The sequence below is a fragment of the Ovis aries genome, chromosome 8, assembly GCF_016772045.2.
Source record: "Ovis aries strain OAR_USU_Benz2616 breed Rambouillet chromosome 8, ARS-UI_Ramb_v3.0, whole genome shotgun sequence".
Lineage (NCBI taxonomy): Eukaryota > Metazoa > Chordata > Mammalia > Artiodactyla > Bovidae > Ovis > Ovis aries.
This window is the reverse complement of record NC_056061.1, coordinates 84666162-84685817: the sequence shown is the minus strand read 5'-3', so window position 1 is coordinate 84685817 and position 19656 is coordinate 84666162. Positions and strand designations below refer to the sequence as shown.

Genomic DNA, 19656 nt, shown 5'->3' with positions numbered 1-19656 from the left:
GATTTATTCCTGCCCCTTTCCTCTTAGCAAAAGCCTCATTTATTTCTTGTTTAAGTATTTGCAAGAATAACTTTTCAATGTCCGCAGAGACCATTGGCTCCATCTGCCCCGCAGGGTGCAGAACAGACCCCGGAACGGGAAGAAACACGCCCTCCTCAGCCAGGCTTCCATCTGCTTCCACCACACTTTCCATCACTGCTCTGGGTCCCAGGGCCTCCTTTCCTACGTTTATTGGTTCCAGTTTCATGATTTGTTGATTCCTTTTCATTCTCTGATGACTGTTCTCACTTTAAAGGGGAAAATGACTCTCTCAGTCTGAACTGTTTGGAGCCTGGAAAGTATGTTAGTTGCTCAGTCGTGTCGGGCTCTTTCTGACCCCGTGGACTGTAGCCCACCAGGCTCCTCTCTCCATGGAATTCTCCAGGCAAGAATACTGGAGTGGGTTGCCACTGGAGCCTGGAACCTCTGGTTTCATCTGGGATTTCCCGAGAGTAAAGGGACAGCCTCCAACATCCTGCCCAGGGCCACGCAGGTCCTCCTCGCCCCCAGACGGAAGCCATTCACTCCACCTGTTTTCCCATGACAGAACACAAACCTTCTGTTTCCAAGTACTCATTCAACAAACCTTTGTCAGAGGTTTGTCATGTTTAGGTAGTCTCGTAAGAAACTGGAATTCCAAGGGATTTTAACAATAAGCTGGACCAACGCCTTCATTTTGGGGTGAGAAAACCAAAGCTCCAAGACAAGTGACTTGCCCGACACAGAGGTTATGAAATCTACTAGCAATGGACAGGACTGGAAGCCAGTCGCCCACGTCCTGGCCCAAGCGTGTTAGACCGGATTTCTTTCTCTCTGGCTGTGGCTTCTGGAAGCGGGTGAGGGGGTTGTAGCACTGCTGCAGACCTCTGTGCTTAAACTGCTCCTAAGTCAGCGGGTGGCTCAGATGGTAAAGATTCTTCCTGCAATGCAGGAGACATGGGTTCAATCCTTGGGTGGGGAAGATCCCCTGGAGAAGGGAATGGCAACCCACTCCAGTATTCTTGCCTGGGAAACCCCATGAACAGAGAAGCCTGGCAGGCTACAGTCTATGGGGTTGCAAAGAGTTGGACATGACTTAAGCAAGTAACACACTAAGTCTAATGAATGCCGATTCCCCACCCGGCTCCCTAGGCCTGGACCGACCTGACCTTCCTTCACCTGGATCATGGTTTCTCAGCTGTAAACGGGGAGCTGGGCTCAGATGCTCTTCGGGGTCCCTGCGTGGTACAGCCTGGAGACAGACCTTACAGATGGACCGTCCTTCTCCAGCCCAGCAGCACTGGCTTCACCTGGGAACTGGGTAGAGAGGTGAGATCTCAGGCTCTGCCCAGACCTACTGGATCAGAAACTGGGGGTGGGGGATGAGGCCCAGAACTCTGTGATGTAACCAGCCCCACAGACAATCCTGGCGTACACTGAAGCTTGGGAACCGCTGCTCTAATGTAGATAAAAAGCTGAGCTGTGCCGATTGGGTGCATCACTTCACTGCGGGGAAGATGATAACAAGTGAAGAGCACGTATTCAAAAATCATTAGACGTTAGAAATGGAGGAGGGCATGGCAACCCACTCCAGTACTCCTGCCTGGAGAATCCCGTGGACAGAGGAGCCTGGTGGGGCTACAGTTCGTGAGGTTGCAAAGAGTCGGACACGACTTAGCGACCAAACCACCAAACCACCAAACCACCACCAGCAGAAGTTAGAAAGAACAGATTAGACACATTAGATTTAGGAACCAGGCTGCACCAAAGTAAGGATATTTTCACACTATATAAGTACGAAGTGTTCCTTATCCATTTTACTGCAATTAAAAAGTCTTTATTTATTCGCGTCTATTTGTTTTATTTTGCTTGCTCTGGGTCTCCGTTACTATGTGCAGGCTTTCTCTAGTTGCGGAGCCTGGGGGCTATGCTCTCGTCGTGGCACATGGTCTTTTCATTGTGGCAGCTTCTGTTGTGGCAGAGCGCAGGCTGTGGGCGTGAGGCTTCAGCGGCTGCAGCACAACTCATTTTTATTTATTTAAAATTAATTTCCACTGGAGTCTAGTGGCTTTATCGTCTTGATTAATTTTGAAAAGAACAGCAGTGCAATTAACCAGATCTCCCTATCTGATTAAATGTACAATACACGAAAAGCTTTCAGAGATAGTCGTAAATAACTTACAGAGATCTGTGCAAGTTATTTTTCAAAGCTGTGTCACTGAGTTTCTTGGGGGAGATGACTTATAAAAACAAAATGAATTTAGATTTAACTAGATAGATTATATACTCAGTCACAATGTTGTGAGGGTAAATACTGTCTTTTTAATTTAATTTTTTAAACTGAAGTACAGTTGACATAACATTTCAGGTGTACAGCAAAGTGATTCATATGTACACACACACACACTCACATACACACACACACATATATATACTTCTTCAGATTCTTTTCTATTATAGGTTATTACAGGGCTTCCCAGATGTCACTAGAGGTAAAGAATCTGCCTGCAATGCAGGAGACATCAGAGACTTGGATTTGAGATCTGGATCCGGAAGATCCCCCGGAGAAGGAAATGGCAACTTACTCCAGTATTGAGAATCCCATGAACAGGGGAGCCTGGTGGGCTACAGTCCATGGGGTCACAGAGAGTCAGACACGACTGAAGCATCTTAGCACACACATAGGTTATTACAAGATATTGAATATAGTTCCCTTTGCTATACAGCAGGACCGTGTTGTCCATCTCACATACAGTAGTGTGTATCTGTTGATCCCAAATCCCTAATTTATCCCCCCTTTCCCTCTCGGTAACCAGAAATTTGTTTTCTATGCCTGAGTCTATTTCTGTTTTGTAAATAAGTTCCTTTGTGTCTCTCCTTTTTTGTTGTTGTTTAAGATTCCACGTAGAAGTGGCATCATGGATATTTGTCTCTTTCTTTCTGACTTCACTTAGGATGACAATCTCTAGGCCCATCTTTGTTGCTGCAACAGTGTTATTTCATTCTTTTTTGTGGCTGAATAAATATTGTCTTTAAAGAAGATAATCAAGTAGAACACCGCTAACTGTTGGCGGTCATGCGCAGTCATATTCTGTAGCTCATTTCCTGATATCAAAGGCTGACTGGGGTTCCCAGTCATGACGTTATTTGGATGGAGATGAGCTCTGGGCTGTGAAAAGGGAGGAGGGTGTTCCTTTAAGCTGCAGCCCTGGGCTCTGTTGAAGCTGGGGATGCCTTGTGTCCAGGTGATACTGGATGAAAATCCTCTCGCCTCCCAATTTCAGGGCTATTTTTATGTTTCAGCGCAGTGATGGTCAAGCTGTATATCGAACATTTGTCTTTGTCCATTTCTTTTGGATTTTGACTCTAAGAAATAAGTCCTGCTCCGGGAATGTGACCCAGAGTCTGCACCTCACTGCTTTCAGTTGGAAAAAATAAATGCTGTTTTTTCTTCAATGAAGGGACTCAGCAAAAGGGGTAACAACTGCATTGTAAAAGAATGAAAGGATTCAAGTTGTACCACTGCTGCTTTTTTCCCCAGGGGGACAAAAATGGTCTGAACTTTGAGCTTTGGCAAGTGGCCCCGTGTGCAGTGGGTACCCGCCTACCCTCTCATGGATCATCATGGTTCCCCGCTGAGTTAATGTCCAGCTTCCCTGAGCACCTCCAAAATGGGGCTGGGTGGGACAGGCCAGCCCTGGGGTCCTTTCCCCGGGCAGGCAGCCTCCCTGTTCTCACAGCGTGCATCCCTGCTCATCACTAGCGACTCCATATCCGCAGACAGGTCACCTTTGCCAGGAGAGGCGTCCAGAGCTGAAAACCCCACTCTGTGGTCCTCAAGGGCATCTTCTGGGTAGGAGGAGTCTCCCGCACACAAAGGTCAATGTCGTCAGCCCAGTACCCTGACCTCAGGGCAGCATTCAGGCCCCATCGGAGGAACAGCCCTAATCTGTAACCACTGGTCACACAGCGGCCCAAAATGCTTGTGCGCTTGGAGGCGGCTGCTGTCCGGCCACCGCAGCCTCCCCATCACCAAATCCAGCGCCCCGTCCTTGTCTTCCTGGAGGGCAGCGGAGCCTCCAGGCTCCAGGACCCCGGGCCTCGGATGGTTCCCTTCCTGCCTCGTCCGTCTCTCTTTGTGCTGTTTCCTGTGCCGTCCCTTCTCCCAGCCTCTTACAGCTTCAGGCCCAGGGCTCAGTCCCCACCCCACCCACACCCTCCCTGCTATCGCTCCCCGTGAAGCACGGCCAGACTCAGCAAACCGCAGGAAGAACTCCCAGTTCAATCTGAGCCTGATAAACAACTCATAATTCTAGAATAAATCTGTCCCAAACATCGCGTGGTGCCAGAAATTTACTTTACTTGGTCAACAAGTAAATGGTGCACGGAGCATACGCTCAAAGCTCTTTGAAAGTGAAGGTGAAAGTAACTCTTTGTGACTGTATAGTCCATGGAATTCTCCAGGCCAGAATACTGGAGTGGGCAGCCTTTCCATTCTCCGGGGGATCTTCCAACCCAGGGATCGAACCCAGGTCTCCCACATTGCAGGCGGATTCTTTACCAGCTGAGCCACAAGGGAAGCCCCAAAGCTCTTTACCTGCATTCAAATTTAATTAGGCCTACCATATTCCATAGGACTTCCCTGATGGTGCAGATGGTCAGGCGTCTTGCTTACGATCGACCTGGGTTCGATCCCTGGGTCGGGAAGATGCTCTGGAGAAGGAAATGGCAGCCCACTCCAGTACTCTTGCCTGGAAAAATCCCATGGATGGAAGAGCCTGGTAGGCTACAGTCCATGGGATGGCCAGGAGTCGGACACGACTGAGCGACTTCACTTTCACTCTCTTTTCCCGTGTTCCACAGGCTTCCCAGGTGGCCCACTGGTAAAGTAAAGGATCAGCCTGCCTAGGCAGGAGACGTGGGTTAGATTCCTGGGTTGGGAAGATCCCCTGGTGGAGGAAATGGCAGCTTGCTGCAGTATCCTTACCCAAGAATTCTTGTTCACGTCTAAGGGGTAACGACCCACAAGGTGACCCAGGACAGCAACAGAATGTGTCGAAATGAGTCTCACTGCAAATGGGGCTGTAAGTATCACCACTTGGAGCCCGATAATTACTTTTCTGGGTGAGGCTGTCAATGTTAGTTCAGGAACGTTTTAGGGGATGAGATCAAGGAAGAAATGAAGGCAGTTGCTTGCTGAAGTGACTTACTCATCTTGACGAAAATCACAGGCAAGGGAACCAGGTTGGGACCGGCCCTTGCCACCCTCCCATAACAGCCTCCGGGAACGATAGGGTGCCAAGCCCAGGCTTCACTCCGGCTGACTGATGGCGGTCCAGCTCGGCTTCCCTCTGGGAAATTCTCAACTTCCCTGAGCCTCAGTCTCCTTTTCTACAAAACAGGCATGCTTTGCCAAAGGGGTGTCGAAACACACATGAAATACAAATGTAATGTACGTAGATAGTGAGGACACAATCAATTGTAGGTACTTTCATCCTTTGGGAAGAAAGTGACTGATGCAGGGTGCTGGCTCTTAAGAAAACAGTTCAGCTCGAACTAGACTTCCCAGGCAAGGTGGAGCTCACTTGCCTTGGGAGCAGTTTTGCTTCAGTGAACGTTTAGGAGTCAGACAAGAGTTTACATGTGAAACATCGCTACCTTGGCTAGGTAATGCTGTTCCCACAACGACGACGCAGGAACAGCCTGTAATCTTAAAGCAACAAACACTTCGGGGAATGTACTTTTTTAGTCCAGGTTGTGTGAATGAAAGACACAATCTCTTCCCAGAACCAAGCTAGATTCCGCAATTGGCCTTCAAAGTGGAGACGGAAATAGCAACTCACTCTAGTCTTCTGGCCTGGGAAATCTCAGGGACCCAGGAGCCTGGTGGGCTACAGTCCATGGTGTTGCAAAGAGTTGGATGCAACTAAGTACACAAGTACACACACCTTCAAAGTGTTGGTATTTAGTAGCGAGACATGATGATACATATATTTCTGTTGTTGCTATAAATATTAAACTATAGGACACATCCTCACAATAAAGGAAGGAATCAAAACATGAGAAAAAGAACTGAATAATTACAAGGCATCTCCCAACAAAGACAAACTACTATCGTTTATAGAGATCATATATTTTGCTGAAGCCCTTTTCATAAACCAGATTAAGAATCAGTTCCATTCCTGGGTACCTTGAACAGATTAATATGGGGCTGCGAGAGCACAAACTCTGTGGCTTTTGAGAGGCCATCTTGAGTTTTCTCTTGGGTAACAGATGGACAAATTGGGGTGAATAGTTTTTCTTTTTGGCTTTTTAAAAAATCTCCCTACATATGGAGAAGGGCATCAAATCTAAGTGTATACACGTCAGTGAACTTTTCCTAAGTGAATCCACCCATATGCCTAGGGAACAAGAAATAGAGCATTACCAGTAAACCCACTCCAGTACTCTTGCCTGGAAAATCCCGTGGATGGAGGAGCCTGGTAGGCTGCAGTCCATGGGGTCGCTAGGAGTCGGACACAACTGAGCAACTTCACTTTCACTTTTCACTTTAATACATTGGAGAAGGAAATGGCAACCCACTCCAGGGTTCTTGCCTGGAGAATCCCAGAGACGGGGGAGCCTGGTGGGCTGCCATCTATGGGGTCGCACAGAGTCGGGCACAACTGAAGTGACTTAGCAGCAGCAGCAGCAGTACTCAGGAGCCCCCTTCTGACTCCCCCCTACTCCAGAGGTCCCCTCCCACATCTCCAAAGAAACTACACAGACTCAGAACACATCTGGACCTACAGCATGGAGGCCGGCTTCCCCGGGTTTGGACTTACCGGTGAAATTACAGAGTAGGTCATCTTCGGTTTCTGGCTTCTGGGGTCAGGTTGCATTTGCGGTATCTTTCCACGTGGTTGCACTCGGCTGAGTTCCATGCAGGCCCTTTGCTGCATGGTATCTTAGAGTCTGAGCCTGCCACACTGCCTATGCGTGTTCTTCACATGTCCTGTGCTGCTGTGCAGCAGGGTGTTGCTCACTATCACGCATAAAGCCGCCGTGAAGACTATTGAACGTTGAGCATGCATTTCCACCGAGCGTTCCCCCAAGGGTAGAACTGCTGGATCGCGGCGGGCTGAACACCTTCGACTTTATTCGGACCCAAGACACCACTTGCCAAAGCGGCCGCGTCTCTTTACCTCCCTCCAGGAGCGTTTGTGCCCTGGCTTCATGGTCTTGTCAACAACAGGTAGATTTCATCCTTTGTGTGGTAGTCATTCTGACGGGTGTGTAGTAGCGAGGTAGGTCATCTTTCCAAGTTTGTGTTGATTTGAACATTCTCTTTTGTGAAGTGCCGATTCACATTCTTCACACTTTTTTTATGAGGTTGACTTTTTCTTACTGGTTTGAAGAATATTTTAGCCCATTCTGGATAAGGGCCCTTTGTTAATTAATCATTTATATAATGAACACCTTCTTGTTTTTGTAGCTTGTCTTTTGACTTTCTTAATCCTGACTTATGATAAACAGAGCTTTGTTAGGGGGTCATCCAGATTCTTAGTCTTTTCCTTTTTTGAATCCTGTTTAGGAGAATTTTCCCTCTCCCAAAGTCCTGAAGATAGTTTCCTATTTTGTTTTACTGTTTTGCCTTTCACTTTTAAATCTCGATGCACCTGGGAGTGACTTCTGTGTATGGTGTGAAGAAACAGTCGAGTTTTATTTTTTGTGCGGTTTTTCTAATTGACTCAGCAAATTAATACTTTATTAATTTTTTACTGACTATTCTTTCCCTGCTGCCCCGTGATGCCACCGTCATCATAAATCAAGTGCCTAGAAATGCAGAGGTCTATTTCTGGACTTTCTGTTTGGTTTCACTGGTCAGTTTTCTATTCTTGCACTGCTTCAATCAATGTAGCTATATAATATGTGCCCAAGCTCCGGGGTCTGAAGAGGGGGTCCTCTCTCCTTGTTCTCCCTGACTCTTTGCATTTCCATACGAATGTTAGAAACACCCTCACATCTGCTGACTTTGAAAGGATTGCATCGAACTAGAGATCAGGTTAGAGAAAATTTGCAATTTTTATATGAATACTTGAATCTGTGTCTATGGTATGGCCCTTGATTCACTTAAACCTTCTCTAATTTCTCTATGTAAAGTTTTATGGGGCTTCCCTGGTAGCTCAGTTGGGAAAGAATCTGCCTGCAAAGCAGGAGACCTGGGTTGGATCCCTGGATAGGGAAGATTCCCTGGAGAAGCAAATGGCAACCCACTGCAGTATTCTTGCCTGGAGAATCCCACGGACAGAGGGGACTGGTGGGCCACAGTCCACGGAGCTGCAAGAGTCGGACACGACTTCACAACAATACCACCCATGTAAAATCTTACACATCTTTCCTTAGATTCATCCTCAATTATCTGAGTTTTCAAAGCTATAGTAGACATTTTTGTTTGGAGCATCATTTTTCTAATGGTTCACGGTTAGTGTGTGTTTGGATCCCCCTGAGATGTGTGACAAACCGCCTAAGCGTCACATTGTGAAATGACAGCACTTCTGTGATGCCCGCGGCGTCTGTGGATGAGCCAGGGGGACAAGGCACCAGGAGAATGTCACCCCTCTGTCCCTGGTGTGAAAGTGGCGGGGGGGGGGGGCTCAAATGGCTGAGGGAGGCATCTGGAAGCTTCTCTGCTCACATGTGGGGTGCTGGGCCACCTCGGGGATGGGTCATAGACCCCTTCACGAGCCATCTCACAGCTCAGCATCGGTTCTGAGAGGGAGAGCCCCGAGGGCCACCCTGCAGAGCCAGCGCTTCCGGAAGCTCTCCGCCTTCCCCCACTGAAGCTTGGAGGTACACAGCACCACTTCTGTGCACCCTTCTACGGGTCACTCAGATTTGAGGAGAGGGGAAGGAAGCCCCATCCCTTGAGAGAGGAGGGGTAGAGGACTGTGTGGGTAGAAGAGGTCGCTGCGGGCGCCTTTGGAAAATACATCTGTCACATATGCGAAGCACACTGGTGTCAGCAAGGCGACCTTGCAAAACTCATTAATTCAAATGTTATATTAGACCCTTCTGGCATTTGATTTCTACATGTTGCCAGAGGAGAAAGGTGAGCAGGGGACTCTGGGTTCCAGGAGCTCCGAAGATATCAGATTCCCAAGATGCCCAAGTCTCTTACATAAGGTGGCGTAGTACAGTCAACCCTCTGCTTGGCTGAGTCTGAGGATGTGGAAGCTGCACCCACCAGGGCTGATGCTTTGCAGATTTTATTTCTCCTTTGTGGTTCTGACAATAAAGAATCTGCCTGCAATGCAGGAGACCTGGGTTCGATCCCCGCCTTAGGAAGATCCCCTGGAGAAGGGAATGGCAACCCATTCCAGTGTTCTTCTCTGGAAAGAATTTTCTCATGGGAAATCCTATGAACAGAGGAGCCTGGAGGGCTACGGTCCATGGGGGGTCACAAAGAGCTGGAAGCGATGGAAGCGACTGACGCTTTCCAGTCCTCACACTTTCTGCTCCTCGTTCAGTACGTGGCTTCTTCGTCGACCCATTAGTGAATCTGTTACGTTGTTGAGTTTGCTCTCTTTCCAGTCACAGGTTGCAATCGTTTAGAAAAATATTCTATAAAAAGACAGTGCTAAGTTCACAAGGAAAAGCTGGGAGGGAGTGGACAGTGACAGGTGTGGGGACAGGGAAGGATACAGCTTCTTCCTAAACAGAATTTTTGCCGCCCTGGATTCATTTTTTAGGCCCCAAACTATACAATTGGTTTGAAAAATTTTATCTCAAAATTTAACTAAACCTTGGTTAAGATCCCCACTCAGAGGTTGCTCTTAGAAACAAATAACTCAGACCCTCCATTTCATCTCAGAAAAAATCGGTTTTCAAAGCCTTTGGGATATTCCTCTTGCTGCTGGGACCAGCTCAGGGTGGGGTCATGAGAAAACCCACCTCCTACGCAGTCAGCACTTGGAGCCTGGAGGTCCACACAGAAGAAATGCACGAAGGTAACTGAACACCAGCTCGTGGAAAGTACATGAGTAAACCGCAGGCTACAGACTTCAGGGAAGGGATGTGAGCACTCGGAGCTGCTCTCACAATGATTCACATGCCGGTCAAAGGTGAAACCTGGCTCTCTCCGAGGGGGCAAGGACTAAGCTCCTTGGTCGCTCAGTGGGGACCCAGCACCGCTGAGTGAGTTGGTCCCAAGAACTCCAGGGCTGGCCGTGCAGGCGCCCAGACCCAGAATGAGGGATAAAGCCATTCTGCCCGAGTCAACAGAATAACCTCCTGAGTAGGATTCGGAAAATCTGAGGCAAAGCACAGCAACTGGAGAAAAACACCCCCAAGGCCCACTTCTCAGTGGCCAGCCAGGGAAAACACAGTTGGTGGGAGCGGAGCCAAGACTACCGAGAGAAGCAGCAGCTGCGGGTTTAGGGGCAGGTGTTGCCAATGCCTGGGTCACTTCGGGAGGTGCCCGGGTCCCCACACGGCAAAGGGTGCAGGGGGGCGCTCACAGCAAACCTCGGAGGACCAACACAGCTCGGCTAGAAGCAGAGCAGTGTTGGAGCAGTGGGCGGACACGCAGGGCAGTCAGCCCCATGCGGGCATCGCTCTCTTCCCTGAGGCATGCCCGTTTCTCTTCCACTTTGGCTGTGTTGAGTCCCCTGCCCTCCTCCTCCCCCTTTTCCTCTGGCAACGGTCCCTGCTCAGCCAGCTGCCCCAGATCTGCCTCTGGGCACCGGCCACGTACACTGCCCTGGGCCACAGGGTCCTTTGGGAGCTGTCTGGCTGGCGTGCCTGGCAGCTTCAACTTGGAGCGAGGCTCAAGTCCTCCGGACCGGCCCGCCCTGGTGTGGGACGTGGGTGGGTCTGTGGGGTAGGGCAGACAGGAGGTGCTTCCGTCTTCCTGATTGTCTCGAGGGGTCCCCCACCTCTCAGCTTTCCTCCTCAGGAAAGGCTGCACGCAGCTGCAACAGGATTGAATCTCTTCCTCCAGGGTCCTGACCCAGCTGTTTTCTCCAAAAGCCCACCCTCTTTCCATGTCAGCACACTCAGAACATGGAGAAGGAAATGGCAACCCACTCCAGTACTCTTGCCTAGAGAATTCCGTTGACAGAGGAGCCTGGTGGGCTGCTGTCCATGGGGTTGCACAGAGTCGGACACGACTGAGGTGACTTAGCGTGCACTGGATAAGGAGATGGCAACCCACTCCAGTGTTCTTGCCTAGAGAATCCCAGGGACAGGGAAGCCTGGTGGGCTGCTGTCCATGGGGTTGCACAGAGTCAGACATGACTGAGGCGACTTAGCAGCAGCAGCGGCAGCACACTCAGAGCAAGGGGAGATGTGTTCAATTACATGGCAGGAGAAAGTGGCCGGGCTTCCCAGGTGGCTCATTGGTAAAGAATCCAACTGCCAATGCAGGAGACACGGGTTTGATCCCTGACCCAGGAAGATCCCACGTGCCTTGGAACAGCTAAGCCCTTGTACCCCAACTCCTGAGCCTGTCCTCTAGAGCCCGGCAATTGCAACTGCTGAGCTCCTGGGTTACAACTCCAGAAGCCTGTGGGTCTGAGAACCCATGCTCTGCAACGAGAGAAACGACTGCGGTGAGAAGCCGTTGCGCTGCAGTGACAGCCCCCGCTTGCTGCTAGAGAGAAGTCTGCCCAGCGAGGCAGACCCAGCACAGCCACAAATCAATGCAAATAAACACAGAATTTTCTAAAAAAGAAATCTGTTTAGGATGTGTGAAACAAAAATATGATGGAATTTTCTACACTAGTATGATCACAGGGAAATAAACCATGCCTTCCTGATAGCTCAGTTGATAAAGAATCCGCCTGCAGTGCAGAAGACCTGGGTTCGATCCCTGGGTTGGGAAGATTCCCCTGGAGAAGGGAAAGGCTACCCACTCCAGTATTCTGGCCTGGAGAATTCCATGGAGTGAATAGTCCACAGGGTCCCAAAGAGTTGGACACGACTGAGCGACTTTTCACTTTCAAACTATGCCTGCATATGAACAAAGGCTGAGAAAGAGCACAATATGTGGAAACAAGGAGGTGACTTTGGAGAGTTAAAGCTTTTTCTTGAATGTATTTTTAGCAATGAAGATAAGGATAAAAAGGATTTCTCAAAAGAAACTACTTTGAGTTACAGAAGTGGAAACAGAGTCCCAGCTGCCCCTTGGAAGTAGGAGACCTAGTGATGATGTCACCGATGCAGTTAGTATTTACAAAGGCCTTCAACTGGTCAGATCTCTGAAAACAAAGATGCTAACCTCACACGCTAGCAAGAATAAACCTATAGACACAACAACCAATTGCATGTCATTGCGTAAAGTGCATTAATACAGATACACTCAGAATGGCTTTCCTTTTAAAGAGTTGAGGGCTTCCTGGAAGAGGTGGTCAGTAAGTCTTGGAGGGTTGAGAGAGTGAAGTCAGCTGGTGAATGGTGAAAGAAGGGTGATCCTTGGAGAGGTACAGAAAGAGATGAGATTGAAGGGAGACATGAGGTTGGAGGGAGAGTAGGGCCGGATCATAAAGGGCATTGCTCCCAGAGGAGTTTAAGTTTTATACGGTAAGTCCCCTACCTACGAACTAGTTTCATTTCAAGACTGTGTTCGTAAGTCCAGCAAAGTTAGCCAACGTACTCAGCCAACACAACTGGCTGTATAGTACTGCACTGTAATAGATTTATAATACTTTTCACACAAACAATACGTAAAAAAAAAAAAATAGAGAAAACATTTGTAATCTTACAGTACAGACCTTGAAAAGTACAGTGGTACCAGCTACATTGCCCCTGCTTTTATTCTTGCTTCCAAACATCCTGGGCTTGAACTAAAGGTACTGTACTAATGTACTCGATACACTGTGTGTGTGTGTACACGCTCAGTCATTCAGTTGCGTCCAACTCTGCAACCCTGAGAACTGTAGCCCGCCAGGTTTCTCTGTCCCATGGAATTCTCCAGGCCAGAATTCAGGAGCGGGTTGCCATCTCCTCCTCCAGGGGATCTTCCTGACCGGGGATTGAGCCGAAGTCTCCGGCAACTGCCGCCTTGGGAGGTGGATTCTTTCCCACTGTGAGTACAGGGAAGTGCACGAAAGCGCAGCCACTGCAGAGGATGCATGCCTGTGACAGTGTGCACCAGATGTGTGAGGTAACATGTGACTGGATGTGCAAAGGCATGTTTGCATCTTTGAAAGTTTGCAACTTGAAGGTTCGTATGTGGGGACTTGGTGTATCAAAAAAAATCTGAAGCAGGTTTTTGGTTTTTTTTGCAGACAACCAGGAGAGAAGTCCTGAGCAGCACCAGTGGAGAGGGCTCTTGATAAACATCTTTGAGAAGAGGATTAACAGGATGGTGTGGGCATGGTGTGGGGAGAAAGACTGCAAGAGGAATTGGAAAGAATCAGGTAACTCTTGCGTCACCTTTCACCACAACAGGGAACCAGAGACTTGCTGAAAAGCCTGCAGAATGCTGGCTAGGTTGGGGTCAAAAGTTTTTGGAAGTGTTCAATTGCAGAAGCCTTTAGGATGGCTAGCTTCCCTGAGGTGTCTCAGTGTGAAAGAATCTGCCTGCCAATGCAGGAGACGTCAGAGACATGTTTTCAATCCCTGGGTGAGAAAGATGCCCCTGGAAAAGAAATGGCAATTCACTCTAGTATTTTTTGCCTGGAGAATCCCATGGAACCTGGTGGGCTGCAGTCCATGGGGTGGAAAAGAGTTGGACACAACTGACCGACTGAGCGCTTGGCACTTTAGTATGTCTTCCTGGAGCTATTCATCAGCTAATTAGGTAAATGGGTCTGAGGTTTAGAAGACAGAGGCCAACCAGATATATGAATCTGAAAGTCTGTATTTTAATAAATGAGATGTGTGCATGCCTGCTGATTTGTTTCAGTCGTGTCCGACTCTTTGTGACTCTGTGGACTGAAGCCCACCAGGCTCCTCTGTTTGTGGGATTCTCCAGGCCAGAATACTGGAGTGGGTTGCCATGCCTTCCTCCAGGGGATCTTCCCAACCCAGGGATCCAACTCCTGTCTCTTATGTCTCTTGCATGGGCAGGCAGGTTCTTTACCATTAGCGTCACCTGGGAAGTCCAATGAATTGGGTAGGACAGAGAAAAGCATGACAGTAGTTTTGGAGGTTCTATGCTATTTTAGAAGCTTCACATACACTGTCTTATTTAAATATCGCAATCACTCCATGAATTTGAGGTAAGAGGAAGCTGAGGCTCCAAAAAGTTAAATAAAGAATGAGGAGTCTGCTGTAAGTAACTCAAAGGAAAAGTTATAAACATATAGGGGATGCTTATGCACCCAAGGACAGAGATGAGAGAGGGGAGAACCACATTCTCTTATTTTTATTTGCAAAGCTCCTTTTGGCAAAAGTAGCTGGATGAGGAACAAGCAGATTAGAAAGGGGCGAAGCAGAAACGAGGGGACCTGCGGAGCCCATTTTCCGTTCTGTCGCCTCTAACAAATCAGTCGTGGAGCTAGGTTTTATTCAACTAGACTTGGCTTTGGCCTGAACCCAAGATAAAATGAGTGATCATGGGAAAAGATGTCACCTGCTCTTTTGCCAGCTTTCCTCTGATAGTTGCCAAATTCCAAGATTAATTTTCTTTGGGTAAAACTAAGCACAAACTCAAATGTATGGAGTACAGATGGACTTTTAATAACTACACTTAGAATAATGAACATGAGTTCAAGTAGAAATTCTCTTTTTAACATTTTGATGCCGATAGGTTTTCTTTCAGACCTGCTTTTCATCTGAAAGCCGGAGGAATACGGCGGAAAGCATCCCGAGGTGGGGAATCATTAAAAACTGCAGCTTTGTTTCAGTCCGGTTTCCTGTTTGCTGGGGAACCCAGGGCAAGCAGCCTCAGCCTTCCTGGACTCTGAAGCGTCTTCTGTAAAATGAGAGATTGGGACTCAGACAAGTACTTCTCAAGCTCTCCTGTGCACGTCCGTTTCCTGGGGATGCTGTGAAAACGCAGTTTCTGATTTACTAGGTCCGGGGTGGGGCCCTGGACTCTGCATTTCCAACAAGCTCCCATCCTCATGGTCCAGGATCAGGCCCTACTTTAATTAGATCACCCTCCAAGGTGCCCCGGGCTCCCCTGGTGGCCCAGAGGGTAAAGAATCTGCCTGCCGTGCAGGAGACCCAGGTTCAATCCCTGGGTTGGGAATATGCCCTGGAGAAGGGTATGGCGACCCCCTGTGGTATTCTTGCCTGGAGAATCCCATGGACATGGGAGCCTGGTCCTCTACAGTCCATGGGGTCACAAGGAGTCGGGCACGACTCAGCAACTGACACACACCAAGGTGCTGCTAGGCTATAACTTGCCAAATAAGGAAAAGCATTATCCAGGGACTTCCCTGGTGGTCCAGTGGCTAAGACTCTGCACTCCCAGTGCAGGGGCCCAGGTTCAGTCCCTGGCTGGGGAACTAGATCCCACATGTAGCAACTGAGTTCAAATGCTACAGCTAAAAAATCCAACCCAAATAAATAAATAAAAATAAATATTAAAAAAAGAAAAGCATTATATCATCACTTGAGAACAATATTTATTTTTAATAAATGCTTCAGTTCTCTGTTTATAAAGGTAACCCATACTTTTCAAAATTTTTAAAAAATCACACAGTATGGTGACCTTCCTGGTGGTTCAGTGATTTAAGAATCCGCTGGGCTATGCAGCACACGTGGGCTCAATTCCTGGCCAGGGAACTAAGATCCCACATTCCTCAGAGCAACTAAGCCCGCGTGTGGGAACTGTACAGTTCACAGGCCACAACGAAAGATTCTGCATGACGTAATGACTATCAGGAAGCAGACAAAAAATTAATGAATTTTTAAAAAAATCACACAACATGTACAGTACAAGGGCTGAAAATCACCCAGAATGAAACACCGCTTGAAGTGGTGTGCTTTCTTTCTACCCAGCTGCAAAGAATGGGAGGGCTAAGTCGCAGTATTCTTTTGTATGACATCCTTTAAAACTGGGCTTCCCTAGTGGCTTAGACAGTAAAACATCTGCCTGCAATGCAGGAAAACTGGGTTCAATCCCTTTTTGGGAAGATCCTCTGAGAAGGAAATGGCAACCTACTCCAGTAGTCTAGCCTGGAGAATCCCATGGGCCGAGGAGCCTGGTGGGCTATTGTCCACGGGATTGCAAAGAGTCCACTGAGTGACCAACACTTCCTTCCTTTAACATCAGATAGTGAAGCTGGGATCTTTTTCCATTTGCTGCCCGTGAGCTGAGCATTAACTAATTTGAATCCAGCTCCTCCTGTTGTGGTAGATTTGCTCCTGCCTCATTTGATGCCCAGTCGCTCAGCGCCTGGATACAGGAGGAGGGAATGAATGACTTCCCAGGATCATCTCTGCCAGGCTGAACAGACCCTGAGTGGTCCAAAGAGAAAGGAGCTGAGACCAATTTGTAAGAGATTTCAAGAAACATTATGAGTTAAGACACAGTGAGAGCTGGTCAATGGACCTCAGTATTTGAGGAATGCCTTAGGTTGTCATCATTATTGATCAGGAAGGAATCCTGCCTAATTCTCCGTGCTTTCCTCATGCATGCGTGCTCACTCAGCTGTGTCCGACTCTTTGCAACCCCGAGGACTGTAGCCCGCTAGGCTCCTCTCTCTGTCCAGGGGATTCTCCAGGCAAGAATACTGGAGTGGGTTGCCATCCCCTCCTCCTCCCCTTCCCGACCCAGCAATTGAACCCATGTCTCTTATGTCTCCTGCATCAGCAGGCAGGTTCTTTATTTGCCACTAACACCACCAGTGATAGGTAAAGTTAGTTATTTGAATGTACTTAAAATGATTGTAATAATAGCAACATAACCGTAAGAGATTGCTGGCTGGTTGTGATGTATGTGACATATTTGTAAGACTCAATTAGAAATGCTTGAAATATGCAACTATAAATGTGAATGTATTAAATGTATTACATTACATTTAATGTAAATGTATTGAAGACCCCAATATCAAGTTGAATTTATTATTTACATCTTTTTTTTGTTGCGTCAAAACAGTAGCAATTCCTAATACAGCATATAATAAGGTCATTATAATCACAAGTCTGTAATATGCTTGTATTTTACAACTGTGGAAATTTTCAAACTGTGTATACAGATTTATATGGATATAGCTACTACGTTCATGTTTATAGCATAAGCCAAATGAAAAGAAAGAAAAATATTGTCAGTGTGTTAAGAGAAAAGGCTGTTTGAAATAATGTCATTGATAACCACCTAGCATGACAGTTAAATATACAGCAGGTAAGTTAACACTTTATATCCATGATATTCATCATTCGAAGTACCAGAATTTAGGCTAAAAGAAACTTTTCTAAAACTCAAGACATTCAACCTTTAACAGAGGGTTCTGAGGATACTTCTTTTTGGGGACTAAACATGTTATAATCATCATCTATCCTTCTTTGCTTCTGTCCTAAATTGCTAGAACACTAAGACTTTAGAAACCTTGAGTCTTCTGTTTTTTAATCATGATCATTTTTAACATAAAAGTTGTAAATACCCATTGTAGAAAAATTTCAAAATACAATAAAATACAAAAAGCAAATAAAAATGACCCTCAATCTCACAGTTCAGAAAAAAAATCATTAGCAGTTCAGTGACCTTTTGGCACAATGTGTGTTTCCTAGGACACCAGTCATTGGATTTAGGTCTCATCCTCGTCCAGCACAACACAGCTTAGCTAATTACATTACCAAATAAGGTCACATTCTGAGGTCTTGTGTGGATGTAAATTTAGGGAGGAGGGGAAATGCTATTCAACCCACCACACACCTAGAAGAATGTATTTGCTTGTTGTTTTAGTCGCTCAGTCATGTCTGACTCTATAACCCACCAGGCTCCTCTGTCCATGGAATTCTCCAGCAGATCTTCCAGACACAGGGATCGAACCCAGGTCTCCCGCATTGTAGGCAGACGCTTTACCGTCTAAGCCACGAGGGAAGTCCTTATCACATTGTATCTTGACTGTTTACAGTCCTTTCTTTCCTAAGACTGAGCCCCTTGGGGCAATGCCCATGTCTTGTCTGTGTTTTTGTATTTTCAGCAACTAGCACAGATACTCAAAAAGTATTTGTTGAACTGAATTGTTAGATTGTGATCTGGAAATTTTCACAATGCTTTGTTCAGATAAAAATAGCTAAATCAGGATGTCTAAAATAAGGAGCGTCTCTAAATGGGACCGTGAGTAAAGCTTATAGGATTTAATTCTAGAAGGTTGTATTTCCACTTTAAATTTTTAGACATAGTCTTTTTCCTCCCATATTTATATCTACTGAGACTATTGTGAGTAACATCATCTAAATAGGCAGTGTGAAAGTAGCAAAAATAATCATAATAATAATGATAATCTAATGGAATAAAGACATACAAGTATTATGATCAGAATAAGACTTGCAACTGTCAAAAACTTTAATTTCAAATGGTTTCTATTGAAATCACTGGCTGTACTGGTAGTTGTGTGTGTGTGTGTGAGTGTGTGTGTGTACACACATCCAAGCACACTCAGTTGCCTCTGATTCTTTGCGACCCCATGGACTGTACTTCACCAGTCTCACAGAGGTCCATGGATTCTCCAGGCACGAATACTGGAGTGGGTTGCCATTTCCTATTTCAAGGGATCTTCCCCACATGGGTTCTTTACGAGCTGAGCCACTTAGTATAGCATAGATTTTGAAATATATCCCCATTCAGAATTCGAATATGGAAAACCATCAGTCTAATTCTACTTGAGAAGGGCTTTGAAAAACTGGAAACAAATGGATTTTAAAACATAATTTGAAAAGTCATGAGAACTCTTTAAATTGCATTGGCTGCAAAAACTTCTTGCAAACATCTTTTATAAACATGTCTACGTGGTCAAATTTATTTACACATAAATATTAAAATAAACCATTGACACAAATGGGTTTCCTGTTCTGGTCCTTGTTTATGCCTCAGATGGCCTTCATCCCTCTCAATCTTCTTCTCCATCCCCATTCATTTATTTCCCTCTTACAATCACAGACTATCAAAACACCGCACACCCTATAGGATCCAGTCCAAACCACGGTTTGCTGAATTATGAATGCTTTCTTCTTTTTTTTTTTTTCCCCCCTCAGCATAACCCAAAAGAGCTCTTTCCCTTTCTGTTTTCTCATGGCACGCTGTTTTTAGCACTTTGGTAGCTCTTAGTAATTCTGCAATATGGTCTAGTTATTTGTGAACATTTTATTTTATTCCCCTGTGGATTGTAAACATCTAAAGAATGGGGGTGAACATAGGAATCATACTTTAATTCCCAAATATTATTTGTGCCGATGGCTCTAATAGAGAGCATTTGAAGGGCACGCACCTTAACTCTTTGGAGGCTGAAAGAGTTTTTTAGGCGTGTTGGAGACCTGGCATTTCCGGGGATCCGACAGCCCCGCCCTCTTTCAGAGTTATGAGGGCACTATTTTATTGTTAAGGTCTGCCCAGACCCTAACACTGGGTGCAAATGCCACGTGCCTGTGTCCGGTGTGCGCGCGCGCGCGCAGGCAACAACCCTGGCGGCTGCTTTGCGGGGAGAAAATTCATCGACCTCCAAGCCTCTTTTCCCCAGTTCTTAACACCTCAGATCGCTG

General features: G+C 46.8%; 1 long non-coding RNA gene across 1 annotated transcript; it reads left to right on the top strand.

The window, feature by feature from the left end:
- The first annotated feature begins 6988 nt into the window (after positions 1-6988).
- Positions 6989-18960, top strand: LOC114116215 (uncharacterized). The gene is made up of 3 exons (XR_003590221.3): positions 6989-7252; positions 13287-13418; positions 14753-18960. It is a non-coding gene; the product is annotated as an uncharacterized LOC114116215 (long non-coding RNA).
- Positions 18961-19656: the final 696 nt, after the last annotated feature.